The following is a 25,067-nucleotide window of genomic DNA, read 5'->3' as shown; positions in this document are numbered from 1 at the left end:
CAATGTAGCTCACATCACCACCCACACCGGGGACAGTACTCACAATTCTGAGGGGATTGCTCAAGTGTTTCAAATATTTTACTCAGCACTCTATGCCTCAGACCCTTCCTCCACTGGGACCATATGGACGTACATGGATGCGACACTGCTACTGACCCTTGCACCACACCAATCTGCAGCACTGAAGGGAGACATAATGGTAGAGAAAGTCATAACTAGCATCTCCAAACTACATATTGGGAAGGTTCCAGGCCCAGACTGGTTTATAGCGATCTTCTTTAAGTTATTCCGTCCCCAATTAGCTCCCACACTGGCTAAATTAAACAACATTTTTGCAGATACTGCATCACTCACCCCCTTGATGCACACACAAGTGATCACAGTTGTAGGAAATAGGATTATTAGTTATGTAGCCTGCACAAGTAATAGGTCCCCAATTCCTTCTTAAAGGGAACCAAGCACCCTTCTGTAGCACTTGACTCTCTCAGGCTAAAGAAGCAGAGCAGTCCAAGGCCTACTCACAGGATGTGGCGTGGACTATTAATCACCAGTCACTGGCACACAATAATAACACTCAATAAAAGTCAGTACTTTTTCTTCGGAAAAAGGAGAACTACATTTATTACACACACACACTACTAAATACTAGGCAATAATTTACACATATATACATTGACAGTTTGAAAATACCACTGATGACATTACATAATCACCTTTGATCCCCTCAAGAGGTCATACAAACATATAAGGTACGTTTACTGGCTTGGTCAGAGGCTGAAGATCAACAAACCACATATTAAAGACATCATTGTGTAGGTAAAATCAATTATCAATAATACAAATTCTGTGTAAATACACTTATTATTTTAATAAAGCATATGCACTATGATTGATAATCATTATCAACATTATTGTAATAGTAAAGCATTTTAAAATGTACAAAACATGTGTCTGTGTGTTTTTGTAGACTTTTTAACCACAAAAGAGCAATTATGAAAAACAGCCCCTACAAGACATCATGGGGCATATTTATACTCCGTTTGCGCCAAATTTGCGTCGTTTTTTTCGACGCAAATTCGGCGCAAAACTAACGCCATATTTATACTTTGGCGTTAGATGCGTCTAGCGCCAAAGTATGAGGAAAGAGCGTCATTTTTTTGCGTGAACGCCTTCCTTGCGTTAATGAGATGCAAGGTAGGCGTTCCCGTCCAAAAAAATGACTGAGACACAAATGCGTCGTATTTATACTCCCGGGCAAAAATGACGCCCGGGAGTGGGCGGGGCAAAAAGCCCTGCATTTGCGCCTCTTTTTAACGCCTGGGTCAGGGCAGGCGTTAAGGGACCTGTGGGCTCAAAATGAGCCCACAGCTGCCCTCCCATGCTCCCAGGGACCCCCCCTGCCACCCTTGCCCACCCCAGGAGGACACCCAAGGATGGAGGGACCCATCCCAGGGACATTCAGGTAAGTTCAGGTAAGTATAATTTTTTTTATTTTTTTATTTTTTTTTGGCATAGGGGGGCCTGATTTGTGCCCCCCTACATGCCTCAATGCCCAATGACCATGCCCAGGGGACATAAGTCCCCTGGGCATGGCCATTGGGCAAGGGGGCATGACTCCTGTCTTTACTAAGACAGGAGTCATGTAAATGGCGTCTGGGCGTCGTTAAAAATGGTGCAAATCGGGTGGAGGCGATTTTTTTGCGTCAACCTGACTTGCACCATTTTAAGACGCCCTAACGCCATTTTCCTCAACGCCGGCGCTGCCTGGTGTACGTGGTTTTTTTCCACGCACACCAGGCAGCGCCGGTCTGCTAGCGCCGGCTAACGCCATTCAATAAATACGGCGCCCGCATGGTGCTTCAGAATGGCGTTAGACGGCGCCAAACTTTTCGACGATAAACTGCGTTAGCGCAGTTTAGCGTCAAAAAGTATAAATACGGGCCCATATGTTGACTACATTGCCATGCAACCTTAGACTTAGGGGCTGATTACGAGCTTAGCGGTACAACTACCAAGAGGCTGGCTGAGCTGACTTCCATATTGTGAGTTTGGTGCTGGAGGCAACAGAAGACCACCAGCGGTCTACAGTCAACGCCAGGCAGCACAGCACAGTGAGGGTGGTTATGTGTCTTGGGCTGAAGGGGGTGGAAGTGCTGTGGTTGCTGTGGTGGGTGGGTGTCTGTTGAGGTGGTGACTGCATGTATGGTGGATGTGCTGCATGTAGGTGTGTCTGTGGTGTCTGTGGGTGTGGTACCCGGGGTGGATGTCTGAGGGTCTGCTGGGGTGGTGTCTGCAGGTAGGATAGGCGAGGTGGCTGTATCAGTGACTGTTGATGTGGTGTCTTTAGGTGTGCAATATGTTGTGTGTGTTTTGCAGGGGGTGGGGGATTTCAAGGCAATTCATGACTGCTGCTGTGTCTGCATCCTGGTGGTGTGTCTTGTGGTGCTTGTGTTCATCTGCACTTTCCTTGTCTGTTGAGGTGGATGCATGTGAGTCTGTCTGTATGCTTTGTCTGGGTCGAGGAATGGGGGTTTTGGACTGGGAAAAGAAAGGTGGAGGGATGAAGGTAGGCAAGGGGTGACTGACTGCCATCAGTGTGGAGGCCAGAGCCTGAAAATATCTCTGTAGGCCAGCCAATGCATCATGAAATCACTCCAGGAATGCGTTTGTGAGCTGTTGCCAGACCTTGGATGGCATTTACGATTGCGGACTGACAGACAGAGATCAGCCTCAGGGGGTCAATAGCCTCCTCACTGAGGGCAGCAGAGGTAACTGGGACTGGGGCAGAGGTCGGTGATAGAACAGGGGTGGTAGGCAAAGATGGTACTGGGGTGGTCCCCAATGGGCCTGCCACCACTAGGGATTGGCCACTGGAGGAGGAATCTGATGAAGTTGATGAATGTTTGGTCTTCCAGTGGCACTCCCCTCGCCTTTCACAATCACAACTCTGAGAGACAAACCATACCATCGTGTCAAGTGGCCGTCCACATGAATTGACAGCAAAGTGGCACTATCACGTGCTAACACAATACCATACATGCCACATTGATTTACAAAGGTAACACATGCGAAAATCTTGGTCACAGATGACTGCAATAGCAGGGAAGAAGTCTAGCACCCACACTAACCATACCACAACTAGGTGACCACTCCACCCCAAACCTGTACCACATGCAGTACAACACAGTAAACCAGTAGCCAACAATTGGATACCATTGTAAGGTACACTACCAATTACACAGGCAGAGTCTTTTGCACACATCTACCTTGCACTAATATTATGTATCAACAAAATCAGATGTTGCTAGGGAAAGGCTGACAACACTGGTACCAACGTGTTATTCCTTCATTAGGTGACATGGAAACATCCATGTCACTATGGACACATCCCAAAAAATGACAGCTCTGCAAGTAACATCTGCCCTAATTGAGTCAAGGAGGTAGTAGCAAGGTTACGCAGACGTGCCCCATATGTGGTGTTGCAAGGAACAACAATGAAGTCAGGTCTAAAACATCATGGGGGAAATACCTCCAGATTACACAAAAGAATGGCACAGTAAGGCCCAGAACAGCACCCACCAATGCCTCACACCCATTTGCATATCAACTTTCTAGTGTGTTTGTAGTTGACAACTTACCGTGCTGGAAGGAGGGAGCCAAACCTTGCAATCACTAACAGGATGACACCAAATTGTTGTACAATGAGAACCAACATCATTACCCACATATGAGACATGACAAGCATGGCATCTGCCTGTAGCAGAATCCCTGACCCCAAACACAAGTATTGCAAACATCAGTGTAAGTCATCACATGATGCATCACAAATGTCAGGGCACATTTCCAAACAACACACAGGTGTTGTGCACCTACAACATACACCATCAAGAAAGGTTACAATAGATCATGAAGTGGATCAACACCCTGGCCCTAACTGTCATGTCCATCACAGCTAACGCAGTTACACATGACAAAGTGCACACCATGAGGCATGAATGTATTTATTTTACTACATGTGATGGTGACACGGGTCTGTCTGAGGTATCACAGTAAATGGACAACCATTGCAGAAGTATCATACAGACAACAGGACACCATGTACATACATGTGAGAGTTTCAGACATCATACCACCGGCATGGCTAGCAGAAGCTTACATCTAATGCACACATATGCATACATATGAGTCCTAGTGGAAATTGAGCACACAGGTATGCAAAAGGCATGTTGGCCACACCTATGAGACATCATCCATGACAAAGCACATCACCCAATTACCAAGTGAAAGTAACTTGCCCTGTCAAGATTTTGCTATGTAAGTGATGCCACATGTATGATGGGCACCCATGCATCACAGACCACAGGGGGCATCACCACCCAGTATACAATTGAGAAAACTTGCTCCTGGCTTAAAGATTTCAACCTAGACATATCCCGAGAAACATGACAGAGGACAGTGAGCCACATCCTACCCACCTTTGTATGGTGACATTTGGGAGGAGTGATCTGTTGGTGGAAACTAGCACCCACCAGGGTAGTTAAAACAGAATACTTGAACACTTAACACAGTCATGTGTGTGCCCTACTGCGCAAGTGGACTGAGGGGTCCCCACAGTCCAGTCCCAGGTCCCACAACCAAAAGGATTAGCACCCCAGTTGGGAACACATGGACCGTCTACACCAACATGATCACAGATGATCTGTGTAACATGACACTGTCAGGGGGATCATTCTGTCCCTCACTCATTCACCTGGTACAGGGTCAATAATGTAATTGCATTGTACTCACCCCCTTGTGGCTGCTGTGCAGCCCTCAAATGCCCATCCAAGGTCGGGTAGGCCACCTCCAAAATGTAGGCCATTAGAGGGGTCATGGTCCAACGGGCACCCCATCCTCATTGGGAGGACAGCCTCAGCTGGGCCTCTGCGGTCTTTCAGGCCCAGCTGAGGCTGGGCCTGGGCTAGGCATCTCAGGTCCTCCCACCTCTTCTGACAGTGGGCAATCCACTGGCTATGGACCCCCAGGGTCCACACCTTGTTGTAGATGGGTCTCCAGATCCCCTTCTTCCGATGGGCATTGACCTGCATGGATGCAAAAGACAAGACAAGATATTATGTCCACAAGTCCCACACAAAATGGCTGAGGCACATACATCTCAGTGCACCTAGCTAATAACATTCTGTCTTGACGATCCTGTCCACCTGTGGCAGGCACATAGCAGTCTTTGGACACAGGGACATGACTGCAAATGCTCCACAATAGGGTGCCCTACACCCCCCCAGATCAGGACCTGCACTGACCTGGTGGGAAAACAGTGTATTTTGTGGGACATGAGCTGACTACATGCCATTGACCTGGAACACAATGGAACATATCACAGAAAGTGGCAAGTGACAGGTACACCACACAGCCAACATTGCACAGAAACATTCTCTACCTCTGATTGTCACCTGCTGCATACAGCCTCTACAGGTCACAGTCAGCCTACAGACAGACCCATTGAGCTTGTACCACATTGAAGAGACTGACATGTAAAACACACAAAGAGGCACGCCTGTCCAAGTGTGGACATGTGAAGGTACAGATGCAGGCACCTACTACTTCAGGGGGTGTGGTTCTGTGTGACACATCAGCATTGATATACACACTTCCACACGTGTGTATACAAAACTTACAGCACTCTAAGAAAAAAATCTCCATGCATTATAGATGTCCTGCCTCATGGCCAAACCACAATCCAATATCATGGCACATCAGTGAACAACACACCGTATGCACTTCTGCAATGTTCGAAATTGAGGGAGCCTGCAAAGGACACATCAGAGCTGGATGAAAGAGACAACAGAACTGTGGGATCAAGGGACCTGTCAAGGATATGTGACACGCATTGTCAGAGTTGATGTGAGGACATCAGTCATAGATCAACACCATGCCCCCAATGCAATTTCCATAGTAGTCAGTGGACATAGGCTATCCAGGGATACAGGGTTTGGACACAAAGTCACACTTGCAGCTCAAAAGGGAATCTATATCAACCCAGATGTAGAATTTTGCAGTGAGTAACAATTGACAATGCCCATTCTCTGCAGGCTGAGCAGACAGACCTACACAATACACTATGTCCAACAAATCACATGCATCCCAGAACATTATGTAGCCTACAGCCAATTACCAATGGGTCTCTGTGCAGAGCTGAGGGGCAGGGTTAGTCTTTACCTGGTTTCAGAACAACAGTCCGGCAAGGCCAGATGTGGCCAGAGATAAGTGTGCAAACACTGCATCATCATAATCATCATCATAAAACTTTATTTCAGCCACAAGGAGCGACCATAAAAGTACACACAGTAAAAACAACAGACAATATATAAAAATTACCAATAAAAAAGAAACATGCATAGATAATAACACACACTCGGGGTCATAAAAAAATCCATCGACAATAAAAAATAGTAGAGATTTTCACCTGCTAAGTGCACATTTTAAAAAAGAGCAGCTGTTCAAAACAAGTTTGTAAATACACCAAAGCTGTTTTTGCAGATATGATCCCCTACTTATGGATAATTGGGACTAGAAACTGCATAGAAAGACCTTTAAAATAATTGCAAAAGAAAATAAAATGCAACAGAGTTTGTGGGGAGGATTTGTCACAAGGGCATAAAAGTACCTTAGCAGGGTGGAATTGGCCTAGGAGAAACCCCAGACTTCACTGCACAAATATCAACCTAAATCTGGTGAGCAGGTACGTATCTCAGAAAGTATCTATCCATACAAGATAAGGATCAATAGAGGGAGAAAAATGGACTTCCTCATAGTCCCCAAAGGACTGCTTTTTGAACTCAAGGTGCTCCCTCGAGAGCCTAGACCAGTTCATGAAGGCAGTTTTGACCGACAATAAATCAGCCTTCTGAATTGAGGAAGGACTGGACCCTCTTTATGCTCGGCTGGGTGCTATTGAAACAAAGTTAGAAGACCTTTTGCCACAATCTAGTGATGATTATATTGACAGGACCAGTGACCAGGAAGAGGCGGGGTCTGAGAGATGTGACAAGAGCATGTACAGAGGTAAGGAGGTAGGGTTGGGAGTTGATGTAGCTTTTGGCCAGATCACCCGAGGCCTTGCTAATCAATCTGTCTGGGCTTTTTGACATCCTCAAAGTTCCTGTGCTGAAGAGGAAGCCTCTGTCCAGCCCACCCCTTTGCTTGTTTCCCAGCATTTACACCCAAATCTTTCCTTTTACAACCTATCACCTGCAGCCTGTCCCTCTGTGGTTGTCTTGGAGGATTTTCCGGTGCTAGCGCCATGCACCAAGGAGTTTACGACTGACTTAATGAGGAAGGCTGTGAGTTGGCTGTATGGCAACATCAGGAGATGGGTTAATCTTTTCCAAGATGTGCAAACACAGTAAGGCCTCAAATAGCGAGCAACCGACCAATACAACATGCACTCACCTCTCCTACTATCATGCAACCACAAGTGACCACACATTTTTTACATCGACTGGCAAGATTTGCCTGGGGATGGTTGTCATGACACCTCACTTAGCCATGTGCATCAAACGCAAGTTGGGTTAGGGAACACTCATTGCACACTCTCTATATTGCCTCAGGACTCCAAACCTGTCAGTTGACATAGGTACATGCCCACTGAATCTACCATTGATGCACACTGACGGCACCTACAGATTATTGAGGACACAATCTGACAAACTAGACCTAAGCCTAGCCTGACTAATGCTAAGATAAGTAGAGGTACAGAGAAAAGTGTTCACATGGTGCACGCACCTGCTCTTGTTGCGTAGGCTCTCATTATCCTAATGAGACTACTGGATTTTTGGGCGGCAAGATCGTTCACAGTGTGGGGGACTAAGTCTAACCCACGGTGAAGGACCCTTGTCACCCCAAATCCGGGTTGAGCTCCGGCTAACTAGCAGTGCCTTATCTCTCCCAAAGGGAAGAGACAATTGGGCAGCCGAGCGCATGACATCTTAGTGCTTCCCAGGGAAGTCGTGGTTACTCAGGTCCCAACCAGTTCTCTCAAACACAGTGTGGTCTCATATATAAATGACAATGGCAGTTTAAGTTTTAAAGATTGGTTTAATAAAACAACTGCATTTTAGATAAAAAGGCGTGAGCCGCAATAACCAGAACCATACAACACAGTAGGATTGAAATAGTAACGAGGAGAGTGTAACATAAGAATAATGCTATCATAGTGCAACTAGATTACGTTCTCTCCTCTAAGTTCTATTTTGAGCACAGCATGTTAAGCTCTAAGACTGCCTTGCCTCTAAGCCTGCCTTCCCTCTAAGCCTGCCCTCAGGTTCCCCCGGGAGGACATCGACCCTCATACCTGAGCAAAGGCCTGTGATCGGGATCAGCATCTGCAACAGGGCAGTCAGCATCTAGTTGTGGGTTCCTGGTCGGAATCTCCCTCTTACGTGTACCAGGACTAGGAAGTGTTTTTATAACTAACACGCCGATGTTCTAAGAAACGTCCCTACGTAAGAATGTGTACTTTCTACGAACTCTAAAGACTAAACTTCTACCACGTCTATCGGCAATGTACCAGAATGGATCCTTGACTGAAGCACAGAGCGAGCAAGAATGTATTGTTTGAGAACTTCAGTGCTGAAGTAAGCTAAACAGGGTGATAGAAGAAAATAAATTGTTATTGTAAAATAACAGTGCAAGGCTAAATAAAATGCATCTAGGGCAGAGTGCACAGAGGCCTAATACTTTAAGCAAACGCACAGAAAGCTACATTAAAAATGGCTACACTACACCCTCCCCTTGTCGGTAGAAAGTGGTTTAAGCCGAAGCTAAAAATGCCCTAAGCCAAAAGATAATTAAAACCCTACAGAATTTCAACAAGTCAAGAGGACACCAAAGCACATTAATCCTCAATTTAAAAATAAGCATGTGGCTAAGAGCCAAATTCATGTAACAGTGTTAACTGAGACCAGATCCAATTTAAGCAGTGGTCACGGAAAGCAGGAGGTTCTCCACTTTGCAGATGACAAAACCGGAAAATCCACGCCAAAGACTATCAGAGAGCAGGTGTGTTCCAAAGCCCCAGTGTCAACCAAGGCGGCATCCCGTGCAGAGCCTGTGAACGAGTTAATATCAACTTCCTCCAGGAAGGGTATCTCGTAATCAGCCTCACGAAGCAAACGCAGCCGCAGCGCGTATGTCTGGGAATGAGCCCTCATCGGGAACATCAACAGATCAGCACCAACCACTGGGGGGCGTTGCTGTGAGAGACAGACGTCTAGTGCGTATTCCAAATCGCACCAATGGCACCGAAACACGGGCTGCACACAATCCAAAACCGGTCTGAATGACAGAGACCAGTCACACCCCAAATGGTCCAGGAGTGTTGCTCCAAAGTGCTGCATCATGCGTTCACGACACAGCAGCGCTGATGGGAGCACCCACATTCGCCCTTGTTGCGGCGGGACAGCCATTGTGGAAAAACAACAGCAACAGCAAAATGCCAGCTAATAAAGCCAAAGTTATCGGAAATCCCCCAAAAATGCTTCCGAAAATTGAATAAATAGCCGAAGGTATTAAACCGAATATGGAAGAGAAGGTGTGAACGAAACCAATACCAACGGATTTGAAAAAATTTGCTAATCCAGCTGTGCTGGACGCATTAAACATACGTCCCACGAGTTCACCAAAGTGGCTCGGAAAGTTGGTATTTAACAGGGACTGTATTTCTGCTGACGACCTTGCCACCTGAAGTGAGTAGGTCTCGCGTGCAGATGCAAGGGCCACATGCTTCTGAAACAATAAAGCCTTTAGTCTACTTAACTTGTCAAAATTCACCTTAGAAGTAGCAATGTGAGGCCAGATATCCGCTACCTCCCTTAATTTAGTGGGGGGAAACAACACATTTCCGGCACAAGTAACGACCATAGTGACCGAAACAACGTAAACTATTCCGGCCCGCATGCCACAACAGTCTTCACTATTAAGGAGGACGCAGCTGCCGTTTGAAAGCACCTGGAATGTGCGTTTAATCAAGGGGACCGGAACTCCCTTCAGATGGCAAGCCAAGTTCGCAACCGAGGCATTTCATGCCCCATGCAAGGACAGCTGCTTACAAATCATCGAATGGCTGACTGAAGTCTTGCATTCACTACCGCTAAGAAAGACCTCTTTCATGCCATTGAGACACTTGTACAAGAAGGGAAGCTCCCACACCTCATGGATGTAACTATTCCCCCTACTTCTCATATCTGCCTACTGGAACATGTTTCAAACAAGAAGTGAATTGTAACGTAGAAATAGGCAGATTAATAACCCTGTGTATCAACCACTATGCAGACGGTATTTCGGCCACGGTAAAAGGCAATCTTTCTAATTTTTCAATGTTGAGCATGACATGAGTCGCCTCCTTCTTAGCGATTAGTTGTTGTTGTCGCGTTAAATTAAAGGAAAAAAATATCTCCCTGGCACTGATGTGCTGCCACGGAACGCAGCCCGCCTTCAATGTCTGAAGCGTCCAACCCAACTACATAATGGACCGGGTCTGACTTTGTCCATGATATAAAGAAGACATATCAGATCGTATAATGTCTATAGCAGAATGTTGTTAATCGTATATATTCGGTCGGACAAGGTGTGAATTCCATTATCCACAACAGCTAATGCCTTTTGTAAATTTTCCTGATCTATCTGCCTTAACCGGGCTGCAGCCTCCTGCTGGAAAAGTTTCCATATTTCATTGTACACTTCGTACAAGAAACGCTTCCTAGGGGTGTCTTCGGGCCTGACAAAAAATCTTGTAAGTCAGTGTTATTAGACAGGAGAGTAAGATGTGTCTTAACTGCATCTAGTGAGGACGATTTTAACCATTGTTGGCACAATTTTCCCACACTATGGGGGTTATTCTAACTTTGGAGGAGTGTTAATCCGTCCCAAAAGTGACGGTAAAGTGACGGATATACCACCAGCCGTATTACGAGTTCCATAGGATATAATGGACTCGTAATACGGCTGGTGGTAAATCCGTCACTTTTGGGACTGATTAACACCTCCTCCAAAGTTAGAATAACCCCCTATATGTAGTAATAATTTCAGCATGTTCTGGTGATTTATAGCGAGGGTCTGCCCGACTCGTCCTGAAACCCCCTGAGGAGGTGACAAAACGTTGATGACACTGATTGGTGACTATAGGCCACAATAACCACCCGCCCGGACGTGCAAATGAAGTGTGAAATGTACCATTCTGGACCCAGTCTGTAAGCACACTAAAAGTGGCATTTATGTATTTCTGCCAGTTATTAATTTTTGTAGGGACAGGTATACTAGGCATGTTCAATTCTCTAATCGTTGCTAAGCCCAAACAGCTAGTCTATTGCACCGTTTCATTTAAAAAAATCATTTGGACGGGAATGAGACATGCTCTAAACAATGTTTCTCTACCCTTTGTCTGCCAATGTTTTGTTCCCCAAACACTTTTCAAATCAACATTATTTGACCAATATTCATAACCTTCAATCGACAGTCGGGAAACAAACGAATCTGAGTATATGAATTTCGTATTAGTCAGCAACATTTGCTTATCTTTAGACGGAGTTAACTTAAAATAATATGACTTAGCATTCATTTGATGATGCCCAGAAAAATATGTACATTTGTCAGAATAAGTTTTGGAACTCCCTTGCGGGGGAGTTGGGCAATGCTCCCATTGCGTATAGTCAAATATTGTTTTTGGACTACTTGCTTTATGTATAAAATGGTGCCCATAATAATTATAGCAAAACATGTCACCATAATTGTCTTTAAACTGGTAAACATCCTCATTTTCATAGACAATATAATATTGTAATTCAGTCATCATGGAATCAACTGTCTTTACATCCCAATCATCAGATACAATGCCTGGTGTTACTATATCATTCATATATACTTTTAGGACATACGGTATTTGAATTATCTCAGTGGGACCGTATATATAAAACATTACTTTATCCCACACAATCCCATCCGGAATTGGCACTGCAGAAATGTTCACAAAGGACAAGTCTCTTCGAACCTTATGTGATGAAAAATGTGGCTTCAACACCTCCTCCACCTGTTCAACCGCTGATCTCTCAAGAAGAAAATGACCATGTATCAACAGAAAAAAGGTAATGACAAACCCTATCCAGAGAAAAAATGCTGACATAGTCAATAAAAGCCACAAATAGTTCCAAGGAAAAACAAAATACGTATCTTTAAGCCAACACATCAGTTTACGTGGACCTCGGTCAGTAGCTGAAGAGGCAAACGAGTCCGATAGACCATCGTTGTTGTTGGCAAAGTACCCAGAGGCAGTTTGTGCAAAAGGTGTTGCCGTATTCAATGGAGGAGTTGGTGTTTCTTGCGGTGGTACACTGTAGATAGCACCATCCGCAACGTCAGTAGTCATGGTGACTCGATCAAATGCTTCTAAGTTATTTGTTGTCAGTGGAACTAACGCAAGATCATCATCCACCCTCCCCAAGCTCGGAGAGGCAACAGTGTTGGTATAGATAACTTGAAGCGGAACATCTTCCCCAGTAGTGAGAGGGATTCGGGAACTACTGGACGTTCCTCTTGGTCTGTTGTGCAGAATCGGCCACATGTTGTAACTTGACATTGTCAATTGAAACAAAGCGATTGTCTTTGGCCCCTGGCAACGGTGGTAAAATAACAGTTCTCGTTCCGTGTATCCCCAACACAGGGACTGGTTCTCGATAAGAAGGGCCAAATTCTTTTTTCACTGCGACCTTTTCACGCACAAGATCCACAACTCTGGGAATCCAACCAGTAGGTGTTACTGGCACATCCTTAATTCCTGTGGAGGCAGCACTTTTAGAAGAGTTATCTTCACGGAACTGTTGTCATTCCTACAAAACAGTGACATGATCATTTATGTCAAAAGGCGTTTCCGCTGCCTCCACACCAGGACCGTCAAGATCCGGAACAAACATTTGTGTTCCAAACAGGCACTCATATGAAGTACGACCCCCCAGGGACCTTCTAGGCAGGATATTCAGTGCTCTCTGAACTCCATACAGGTGGGTTAGCCAACTACGACCCGTACCGTAGACTCTGGCTGATAAGGATTGCTTTAAATCGCGGTTTAGTCGCTCCACAACAGAATTTCCCTCTGGATGAAATGGAGACGAGAACTGGAGCTGGACCCCCAACAAAGCCATGGTGTCCCTGAATGCCATTGAGGCAAAAGCAGGGCCCTGGTCTGAATGGAATGCCGCAACTGCATATGTACCGACAAAGACACGCAAATCTTTAATAACAGTTAGAGCGTCAGCCGAGCGTTGTGGCCACACCCACACAAATCTGGAGCAAGAATCAACAGCGACTAATATATATTTGTATGCACTATCCGGTGTGAGTGGACCGCAATGATCCAAGTACACACATTGTAATGGTCTGTTCGATATTAAGAGGGGTGTCTGCGGCGGGCGCTTAGCTGTTGAAACTTTAATTTGTTGACAGATGTCACAACAAAGACATACTGCTTAGTCTCTTTATAGAGACCAGGCCACCAGTAACGGGCCTGTAATAGCGAAATTGTGGCGGCCACGCCAGCATGTGCAGATGCCACTCCCTCATGTGCTGCATTAATCAATTGTGGTCTTACAACTTTATTGGGGATCTCGCGTATGCCTACACTAGGTATTTTGAGCATACTTCCCATGAAGTATTGATATTTATTAGGAAATCCTTTAGGATAGGGTGTGCCATCAACCGTAGCTTTTATGGCAGCCAGAATCTCTGTGTCTGGTTTGGAACTTGAACAAGTCACTGCGGCCACAGTGGCAACTGCCACTGCCAACTTTGCGGCTTCATCAGCCAAAGTATTCCCAGCAACGTGTATTCCAATGGGCTGGTGTCCAAGAGTATGTACAACATGGACTTTGGGTAGCGTTTCCTTCAGGTCTGCTACCTTCCCCCACAGCAGTCTGTGTTTTCTGGTGTTGCCTTTTGAATCCCTGAACCCATTCAAGCGCCAGTAATGTAGGTATTCATTAAAAGACTGGACGCAATAATACCAATCACAAACAATCAGTGTGAACTGTGTTGGATATGTATGTTCTAATGCCATCAATAGAGCTTTCAGCTCAGCCAATTGTGCCCTACAATCCCCTAAGGTTTGTGTATAAGTATGTTGGGGCAGAACTTTTCCCCCTCCATATGGCCGCTCACTACTGCACATGCAGCAGAATATTGGTGTTTTGTCCCCACCGCCGGTTGAGCAGAGCCATCGGTGTACACGACTACTTGATATTGATCAATAGGCAACGTGTCAGAGGGAACAGGATATTCAACTTCATATTGAAGAAATTCTTGAGTTTGTAATTTTGGGTCAAAAATGTAATCTACATCAGTGGCTGTTAAAGACGTAGCCCATTGTATCCATCGCGGGTGCAGTGCTTTTGCGTTAGGAACGCTAGCTTTTGTAACAGCATCCAGGGCTGGTATAGGGGAAACTACAATAATGCGTTTACCCTGGGCAAGAGGTCGTTCTTTAATAACAGCCATCTGTACAGCAGTGAGAATTTTCTCTGTTGGTGAAATCGTTGTTCAGCAGCCGAATACAAGTGGGACTTGTATCCAATCGGGACTGTCTCACCTTCATTAAAAGTGACATACGTAAACCCAATGGCCCCAGCCATCACCCTGATGACCAGAATGCGTCTTATTGTCCCATGTATGTAAATGTTTTGCAGCTAGAAGATCTGCTTGTAACTCCTGAAGAGTATGTGTATGTTCAATTGTCCAGAATTTGCTTGAAAAATCAGGACGGATTAATTTGTATAAAGGTTTTATGCGTGTAGCATAATCAGGAATGTATGTTCTGCCAAAATTTAGAAAGCCCAACAATGAGTGGAGTTTCCTCATTGTATTAGGTGGTTGCAATTGTGCACACTTTTCTAAAAATGGTGACGCTAGGCTCTTACATTCATTCGACAGCTCATATCCCAGGAATATGACGCTGGGGAAGGCAATTTTAGATTTTTTGAAGTTAAATTTGTAGCCAATTTTGGCAAACCCTACAACAATGCGGGCTACCCGTCTTAAATGTTGTAGTAACTTGTCATCAGTGAGATATATATCATCTACATATGACAACGCTTCAGGGTCCAACTCGTGTAAAATTGCAGTCACACGAGCCGCAAACAGTCCCGGGCTATTCTTATACCCCTGAGGCAAACTACAGAATTTTTTCTGGGAGCCTAACGCACTAAAGCTTGTGAGATCCCTGCTTTCGGGTGCTATATTCTGGCAGAAGAATCCATTTGAGATGTCTAAAGTTGTTTTATATTTTTTCCGCACAATGTTATTCATCAGCGCAGCGCTATGTGAATTTTGTACAGCGTATGTACATGTATGTCCGTTCAAATGTCTGTATTCTAACACTATTCTATATGAATGGTCCGGTTTAGCTACAGGGAATAAGGGATTATTCATCGGCGAGACACAGGGTTCAATCACCCCCTGGTATTATAATTGCGTAAGTATTTCTCTCACCAGTGCCCTTGCTTCATGTTTTATGGGATACTGCAGTTGTGGCTGAGGTTCACCTTTAATCGGAATTACATGATATGGAGAATCCCTATCCCACCCTACGTGATTTCTTTATAAGGCAGGTGCTTGTGCTAGAGCCTATTTGATGCAATAGGACTCTGCGAGTTCCCCTGGAACAAGTGGTGAGAACGAAGGTTTAATAACCTCCTCCCCAACTGGGCAGGTGCGGACAAAGTCAGGCGGCCAATCCTGTTCAGCCAGCAAAATGTCATTTATATTGACTACACGATCCCAAAAGATTGCGTGTATAGTGCGTTCAATGTCTCCTTCCAATTGTAAAGTCACTGTATACACCATATCGGGTTCAGAGACACGCATATCTGCTGTTTCAACTTGTATGAAGTCATCAGTTGCTTTCACCTCCAGATGCTCTAGAAGATTCCGGTGAACTATTGTGACCTCTGCCGCGCTGTCTAGCAGTGCTTTTAAAAAAAAAAAAATATTTAATCTTTTTCAAAAGATGCACAATGTACAGAAACCAAAGCAAAGAGAAGGCTAAATAAATACAATAAATACGTTCTATAAATACACATCATTACATATGTTTGTTTCATCAATATGCAACAGACAACAAGACCACTAAAAAGGGAAGCATGAAGAACCTATTAGAGACCGTAAAATACAAATAAAGTGTAAAAGTTGAACATGCTTAAATAGATAAATCCCCTACAAACATGACTCAGTTATTACCTAACCATTGTGCAAACGGGGCCCAAATAGCTTCACCAATCTGTCTGCGCGTGCGGCCCTTGCGCGCATAAGAGCCCATCTCCAGATAAAACATTGAACACATCCGAGCCAGCCAATGGTTAAAAGTTGGTGGGGTCGACTCCAGCCAATCAGATGTAATACAACAGCGAGCCACAGACATAGCTAAAAACAAGAACCTCTGCGAGTATTCTAGGTACACCACTCCATCAATTCCCAATAATACCAGTTGCGGCGTAATTACCACCTCCTGATAAATAAGCCTAGATAAAAAGTTGGCCATATCAGTAAAGAATTCATGTAGCCTACTGCAACTTAAAAACATATGTGCCAAGTCGGCCGATACACTCTTACATCTGGGACACACCACCCCCCTTGAGCTGCCCCAGTTGAATAGCTTAGCGGGGGTATAATATAGATGAAAAACAGTTTTTTAATGTTGGGCTTGCGGCCCAGCGGCTAATATAAACCGCTGTGCCATATCTAAAGAGGTCCGTAAAAATACTTCAGAAACTCCAATATTCCGAGCCCACCTCTCCGCCTGTTTACTCAAATCATCTGGCATTAAATTAAGAAAAAGAGGATAAAGCGAGCAGACCCGCCATCTAGTGGGGTTATGAAGAACCTCCATAACTGGGATTCTATCCCCCAGCTGCCCAGCTGCAGGTCTAGAATTTACCCCCCAAAAGTGTCTAATTTGCAAATATTTAAAAAAATCCTTAGTGTCCAATGAAAATTCACTTGTCAATTCTTCAAAGGATTTAAGGTGGGTGTTCTCATAGAAGTCACCAATGCGCCGAACACTCAACTGAGCCCACCTGGCACAATATTCATCCTTAAAAATATCAGGAAGTACAGAAGAATTCGAAATTGGGGTATAAAAATTAATCCGGCCAATTCCAATTTTTTTTTAAACATTAGTCCACACCTTAAATGCAGCCCAGACAGTTTTGAACTTAACTTTTTAAAAATAACTAGGCTCCACTGTTCTCAGAAAAGCTGCATTGGCATATCTTCCCCAAATCATAATATATACAGTAGGACAAGTTTCACCAAAATCTCTGTTATCAGCATGTTGGCTAATTAATGGTTGAATATATTGCAGTGCAGATACCCAGTAATAAAAAAGAAAGTGAGGGGCCGCCACCCCCCTCTCTTTCTGGGTAGCACTAAGTACTTATATGTCCGCCATACTTTTTTAAAGGACCAAATAAAGCTACTCGCTAAATTCTCCATGTGTTTGAACCAGTCTTTGCTAATTTCCAGCGGAATAGTGCGGAAAAAATATAAGACCCTAGGTAAAAAGATCATTTTAATAAGATTGCATCTAACAACAATCGTTAAATGTAAATTGTTCATATGATGCAACTCTTTCCTGGTTTTAGCTAAGACAGGGGCAAGATTACTCTCCACTATCTGGTCCAAATTGGCCAACAATCTGACACCTAAATAAGTCACTTGATTGGCCCTCCTGTTGTCTTCAATAATGGCCCACTCATTGCCCAGTATTTGGCATTTACTCCTATTTAATGCATAGCCCGAAACCTCGCCAAACTCCGCGGCTAGCTTCTCTATTTCTTCAATCGCCCTCCCTGGTTCAGGTGTAGTGACAGCTATATCGTCAGCATATGCCAAGATTTTAAACCTGCCCTCCGCCATTACCATGGGCGAGATCAAAGTACTTCGCAATAGCTTCCTAATCAAAGGGTCTATATAAAGTGCAAAAAGTAAGGTGGAGCAGGGACAGCCCTGTCTGGTTCCTCTTGTAATGTAGAAGGGTTCCGAGGTTGCCCCGGCTAGTTGAATTCGAGCAAGGGGCTTCTGATATAAACCTTGTATAGTCCTGATAAAACCAGCCCCTATATTAGCTTTACTGAGCACTGTCCATAAATATTTCCAGCTCACCCGATCGAAAGCCTTTTCGGCATCTAATAGTATTAATGACATAGGGGCCGCCATAACCTGAGACGCATCTAGCATGGTAATAACACGCCTAACATGCTCGGCGGTCCCCTGCCCAGGAATAAACCCATGTTGCCAAGGGGAAACAAGCCCACTAATAACTCGGCTCAGCCTAACCGCGAGAATTTTGGCATACCATTTGGCGCCGGCGTTTAACAATGAAATAGGTCGATAGGAGCCTGGTAAAAGTGGGTTCTTCTCTTTTTTTAAGAATATTGCAATATTGGCCTCCAGCCATGAGCCCGGCACCCACTCTCCAGCCTGCACTGACGTAAAGAGTGCCAGAATATCATCCTTCAATTCCTCAAAAAAGGTTTTAAAGAATTCTATTGGGATCATATCAGGACCAGTAGCTTTCCCATTAGATAAAGCAGTTAAAGCCGAGATGATCTCATCCAACTCAATGGGAGCAGTCAGTTGACAATCCTCATCTTGCGTTAACTTTGGACATGGGATATCACTCAAATACTGAGTAATCATTTCATCTTTGTCATCCGAGGAGAGATTTTCCTGCTGATACAATACAGAATAATATTCTTTAAACACCTGTAATACCGACGCATCTCCACACACAACTTGCCCCTGCCTATCTTTAATTGCAAAAATGGCGCTCCGAGCCGCCTTCTGTCTGGTCTTATATGCAAGCACCTTACCCACCCTCTCACTAAACTCGTAGCACTCCTGCCTGCGAGTCTGGGCTTTGATAATGTCTTGATCTAGATACAGTTGAGTGATCTTGGCCTTCATGGCAACAATCTTATCCAAAGTATCTTGTATCGGAGCATTGTTCCTTGCCAGCCCCACTATCTGACTCTCCAGAGAAGCCAATTCAATCTGGGCCGCAGATATAACTAGGTAGCGTTGTTTCTCCCGCCTAAGGGCATAGCTCAGGGTTTCCCCGTGGATAGCAGCCTTTAAAGCATCCCATAACATCCCCGGTGGGACCGTGTCCCTGTTAAAACCCAAAAATTCCGTTATCCATTCTTTCATCCGTGACACATAAGCTGAGTCAAGCAGCAAACCCCGGTCAAAAGACCCAGGTTTTAAATGTCACTCTTTACGCAAGTCCGGAAATTGTACTACCAAAGGATTATGGTCAGATATGACCCTAGGAAATTTTTCCACCAAAAGTCCTTCACATAGCGATGACAACAGAAAAAAATAGTCTAACCGGACAGACTTTCGGTGCGGATAAGAGAAGAAAGTGTACCCAGGATCCATAGGCATACAATGCTGCCATGCATCCACAAGGCCATGAGTCTGCACCAGCGTTTGTAAGGCGCGAAACACCTTCGGTTTCCGTCCCAAATATGAATCCTGATTCTGTAAGGGGATATTAGTCTCAGTATGTGTATTAAAGTCCCCACATATAATAAGCGGTAAGGCCCAAAGCACAAGTTCAGTATTCAACATATTAATACCAGCCGGATCATCAAAATTGGAGCCATAAATCGAGCACACAGTAAAATGTGATTGTCCCATAGCACATTCTATTATAACCCATCGGCCCATGTTATCAACCCTTTTCTTAACCACCTTAAGAAGATCTCGCCGTGCAAGTACTGCAACCCCTCTAGTGTTAGTTTCTTGAGTGGTGTACGCCACTAGTTGGAAACCAGGAAAGTCCATCAGATGCTTTTTGGTCGGGGTAACATGCGTCTCTTGCAAACAAATTATATCCACCCTTAATGTTTTGAGCTCATGAATTGCAAGGCGTCTTTTCGTGGAATCGTTTAGCCCACATATATTTAAGGTGGCCACCCGCAGAACATTACGGTCCCCCATTGAAAGCTCTAATAAATACACCCAAACTTACATCTTGCTTCATCATACACCTAATAAACTCCTGTGCCTTCAAGTACATATTTCTGTGCAAATCCCATGCAAAACATGCCCAACCCCAAGCCACCCCACCTGCCCCAACCGTCCCCAAAAAAGAAAACCCTACCTCACCCCCCACCCTACCAGATGAGGCTTCCAGACTGTAGTCTGTAAGATGGACAAGGCCCCCCCCCCCTTTGAGGGCTCCTGCCGTGACTCCTAAATTAAAAAAGTTCACTAACAAAAGCTGTTTCCCCTAGAGACAAAACCCCCATAAGCCCACCATTTAAGAAGAGAATCCATCCTCCTTCTCTTCTCTTCCCCAGCTGCCCATCCCTATCACCCCCCCTTTTCATTTTTCTTTTTAACCCTCCTCTTTTTTTAATTTTTTTTTATAAACCACATATAGACAATTAAGTCAAAGACTGCAAGTACTCCTTGGCTTTGATCTCGGATGAGAACACTCGTACTGACCCTTTATATATTGTCTTGAGTCGGGCCGGGGACAGTAGATAAGCTTCGGCTCCCTTCTCCTGTAAGGAGCTGATCAGTTGTCTCAAGCGCCAGCGTCTCTCTACCGTAGCATGGCAAAAGTCGGGACGGGAGAAAAATGTACAACCCTCACAGCTAATCCTTGCATCAGGGCGGGCTTTCTCGAAGACTATTTGGCGCAGCAAGTAATTGCCAAAATAAACAATGAAGGCCCTAGGCTGTTGTTGGGCTGTTCTGTTTACTCCTACCAGTTGTTGATTCCTCAGATGTAGTGGAAACCGATGGGCTCTTTGTATCTCCTTCTCCCACTCCCATCCAGTCTGCTCCGGAAATGCTGCTTTAAACAATCTGATTATAAAGGCCCTTGAATCCTGCCCTTCTACTCCTTCTTGTATCCCTATTAAGCGCAAGTTGTTACGATGTTGCCGATTTTCAAAGTCCTCTACTTTCCACTGAATATCAGAGAGTTGAGTCTCATGCATAGCAGCTTGTTTTGTCACTGCCCCCAAGTCTGACTCCAGCACGTCCGCCCGGCACTCAATAGCAGCAATCCGCTCCCCAATTTCAATTTCAGAACATGTCTTTGCAACCTTGCTGACTGCCACTTGTAGCTGCTTCGTGGCCACCCTCGCTTTCTTGCTGTCCCTCTGCGTTTGCTTGTGTTGTGCCATGATGGTCTGGTAGATAAGATGCAAAGAAGGGGAGAGGGAAACAGTCTCTGCATTCAGAGCGTCGGTCTCTGAACGGGCTGGGGCCACCAAGAGATCATCCAAACTGTGCAGTAGCTGTTGTGTTCCTGTGTAATCCCAGGACATAGCTCTCGTCCTACACGTCTTCTTCTTTTTTTTCCTCTTCTCACTAGACTCTCCAGCTTTGTCTGACCTAGATACCTCACTCTGTCTTGGTCGACATTTAATTGCGGTACCCCTCAGCACAGAAATAGGAGTCAAAGGGGCTGTAGAGCTGTCACATGTCTCTGAGTCTATGGAGGGGCTGGTGCTGGCCTCGTCCGAGTCTCGAGATTGATCCGACAGAGAAATAAAATTCTCCCCAACTTCACCCTGAACTAACAAATCCTCCCTGCCCTGCCGGAAATCACGGATCGCCTCCAGAGTACAAGCCAGAGTTGGCGGGTCGGTACTTGGCAATAAGTATGCTGCTGCTGCTTGCTCGCAATACCCTGCCCCTGTCACCGATTCCTGCGCAAGCCTTACATTACCCTGGTATCCAGGGGCACGTAACGGCTGGTCATCCTCCCCCTCAGATGCTGCTGCAAGACCATTACCCCCAGTACAAGGAGCAGAAGCCTGTGAAAATCCCCCAGCAGTATAACTTACAGTATTGTGCGCGTCCAGGGATCGACTGCCACCAACATCGACTTTCACCTGAGGTAAACCCCCACTATCTAGAGAAGCCAGACGTCCTGGGCCAGTGCTGTCAACCTCCACAGTCAGTGCTGCCACATCTCGTGTAGATCCAAAATCAGAGGCCTTTATAGTGATACCACCCCCAGTAGGGGCTGAATTGTGAGGAATTTTAAACATCCGGGGTATAGTCACCCCTTCCTCCTTTTCTCCAATCGGTTTTGCGCCATTTTTCACCCTGTGCGTCTGCCCCAGGGCCGCGGAACTCCCTGGTGTTGGCTGTTTGCCCTCAAACGCACTCTCACAGCTGCCAGCATTTCCAAAGCTGCTGCTCCTGGATGTCCCCCCCCCCGAGCGGGGGGCTGAGAGTCCAAAGGTCGCCGATCCTGCGACCCTGGTTTTGGCCGGCTGCCGCATGCAGCCTTCGGGGCCATCCGCCGCTGTTTGCCTCGTGGGGCTAAAAAGATGTCAAAGGTCAAGACCACGAAACCGCGGCCATTATGGCCAAAATCGCCGAGGTCGCACAGGGAGCTCCTGCTGCTTCCGCGGGTAATGCCGCTTGGTGGACAATTACCGCAAGTGTAGCCACGAGAAATTGCGCCAGGTGTGCCCCAGTCAAAAACCACCCGCATAATCCTCTCCGCGAGCGGGGAAAACACAAACGCCAAACAGGAGCCGGAGGAGAAGAAAACCTCCGACCGCTAGAGACTCGCGGCCGCCATCTTGCCTCGACGTCTAGCAGTGCTAGTGCCCATGTCTTGTTCTTCAAGAGAACTCTCTTCCTGTGTGGCATGTCTAACTGAGACTGCCGCCACCTTTTTCTTTTTAAACTGTTGTTTTTGTTGTATCGGTTTCTCTTCCTTCTTGACAGAAACCTCCGAAGAGAGTTTTGATTCCTGTCTTGGTTTCACATACTCTGTTCTCCGCTCTGACCACCCACCTCTCTCATTTCTCTTTTCCGATGAGTCCTAAAAGGAACGAGATTGGCGTGTATCAGTGTATTGATAACTATCAGGTGTTTTCAGATTATCCCTATTTCTGAGAATATACCTACTCTGCGGGGTCACCTTTCTTTTTTAGGTGTCTGTTGTTTTTACTCCCAGCACTTCTTATTACCCTCAGGTTGCTGTTTAGCATTGTCTTTACTAATTTTTCCTTGAAACTGTGTTTTTTGCGGTCTAGCCCCTAGGCTATATCGACCGATATTGGAATATGTTTCCGCTATTATGTTAGGCAGTTCCCGCTCCTGATCTATTTGCGGGACGTCACGAAGACGCATGCGTACCGCTAGTGCAACTGCCTCCCCTTTAAGATTACTTAGTATTATTGAAGAAACCGTGGCAAAGTTGCCCATCAGTTGCATTCCTAAATCTAAGGCTGGGGCAGCCCCGTATTCATCCTGAATCTGTTTAAGCACTTCCGGTAGGTTGGCCAAGGTCGGTGTCCTGTGTGCCGTTGTATAGAGCGCGGCAAACACTGTGCCCCATGTATTACAATGTTTCACTGTGGGAACCACGCCAAATGGTAAACACATAGTTAATATTCTATGTTTGTCCTGAGGTCCAGTACGGGGAAATACCGCCTACAGCGTATTAATTTTCTGTGCCAGCCAAAATGGAGTCTCCTCCCGTTTTGTTGGAACTTTACCCATGATAGAGTGTACAGTCACCGGGTTTATACCTGGTGTTATTGCATGTGGTTGTGCTGGAGCAGCACGCGCTGGGTTTGTATTTAGTGTCTGCATCACAAATTGCACTAAGGTGGTCATTACAACCCTGGCGGACGGTGTTAATGCGGCGGTAAGACCGCAAACAGGCCGGCGGAAAAAATTTGGAATTACGACCGTGGCGGAAACCGCCAACAAAGACAGCCACTTTAATACTCCGACCGCCACGGCGGTACAGACAACCAGCGTGGCGGTCACCGCCAATAGACAGGCGGGAGATAAAGTACCACCCACAGTATCACAACCTACCAATCCACCACCTTTTCCGGGGCGGATTCACCGTGGATAAAAACACGGCGGAAACATCCATTTCAATGGGAAAGCGCTCACCTCTACACACTCCACGAGGAAGGAGGACACCATGGAACCGGAACTCCAAATACTCCCTGCGATAGTCTTCCTGCTCCTGTACGATCATCATCAACGCCAGCGCCAAAGACAACGGTGAGTACTGCACCTACGACATAGGGGAGGGGGGAGGCAAAAGTCAGGGACACACACACGCAACACCCCCACCCCCACCCCGACCCTCACCCACTACAACACACACACCAATGCATATCCAAACATCACAGTAACAACCCCCAAACCCCACGGAAGAATGCAAAGACAAAAGGAAATGAGTGCAACCATTGTAATATATCAAAAATACAGTAAGCAAATATATGCACATATAATTTCACATTCAACAAAATATACATCACGATTAGTAGTGCAGGTAATGCACCATTCAATGTCCGTGGACCACTGGACCCAAAATGCATGGGCGAGGCCCACACATGATACCTGAGCAAAACGGAGAGAACACTGCTGGGGCATCAGATATAAATACAACAGGCACCTCAGGGGGAAAGGAAGGGGGGGCACCTCAGCCGGATGACTGCACCATGCCAGATCCACGACGGGGCTCCATGCCCATTGATGTATCCTATGGAGTGCAAAGCCACAGTCTCTCAAGTCTCTACAGTGGGTGGGTTGCCTACTGTTCAATCCTGGGGAGTGCAAAGCCACAGTATCTCAAGTCTCTACAGTGGGTGGGTTGCCCACTGTTCAATCCTGGGGAGTGCAAAGCCACAGTCTCTCAAGTCTCTACAGTGGGTGGGTTGCCCACTGTTAAATCCTGGGGAGTGCAAAGCCACAGTCTATCAACTCTCTACAGTGGGTGGGTTGCCCACTGTTCAATCCTGGGGAGTGCAAAGCCACAGTCTCTCAAGTCTCTACAGTGGGTGGGTTGCCCACTGTTCCATCCTGGGGAGTGCAAAGCCACAGTCTCTCAAGTCTCTACAGTGGGTGGGTTGCCTACTGTTCAATCCTGGGGAGTGCAAAGCTACAGTATCTCAAGTCTCTACAGTGGGTGGGTTGCCCACTGTTCCATCCTGGGGAGTGCAAAGCCACAGTCTCTCAAGTCT

The sequence above is a fragment of the Pleurodeles waltl genome, chromosome 2_2, assembly GCF_031143425.1.
Source record: "Pleurodeles waltl isolate 20211129_DDA chromosome 2_2, aPleWal1.hap1.20221129, whole genome shotgun sequence".
NCBI lineage: Eukaryota > Metazoa > Chordata > Amphibia > Caudata > Salamandridae > Pleurodeles > Pleurodeles waltl.
This window is presented reverse-complemented; position numbering follows the sequence as displayed.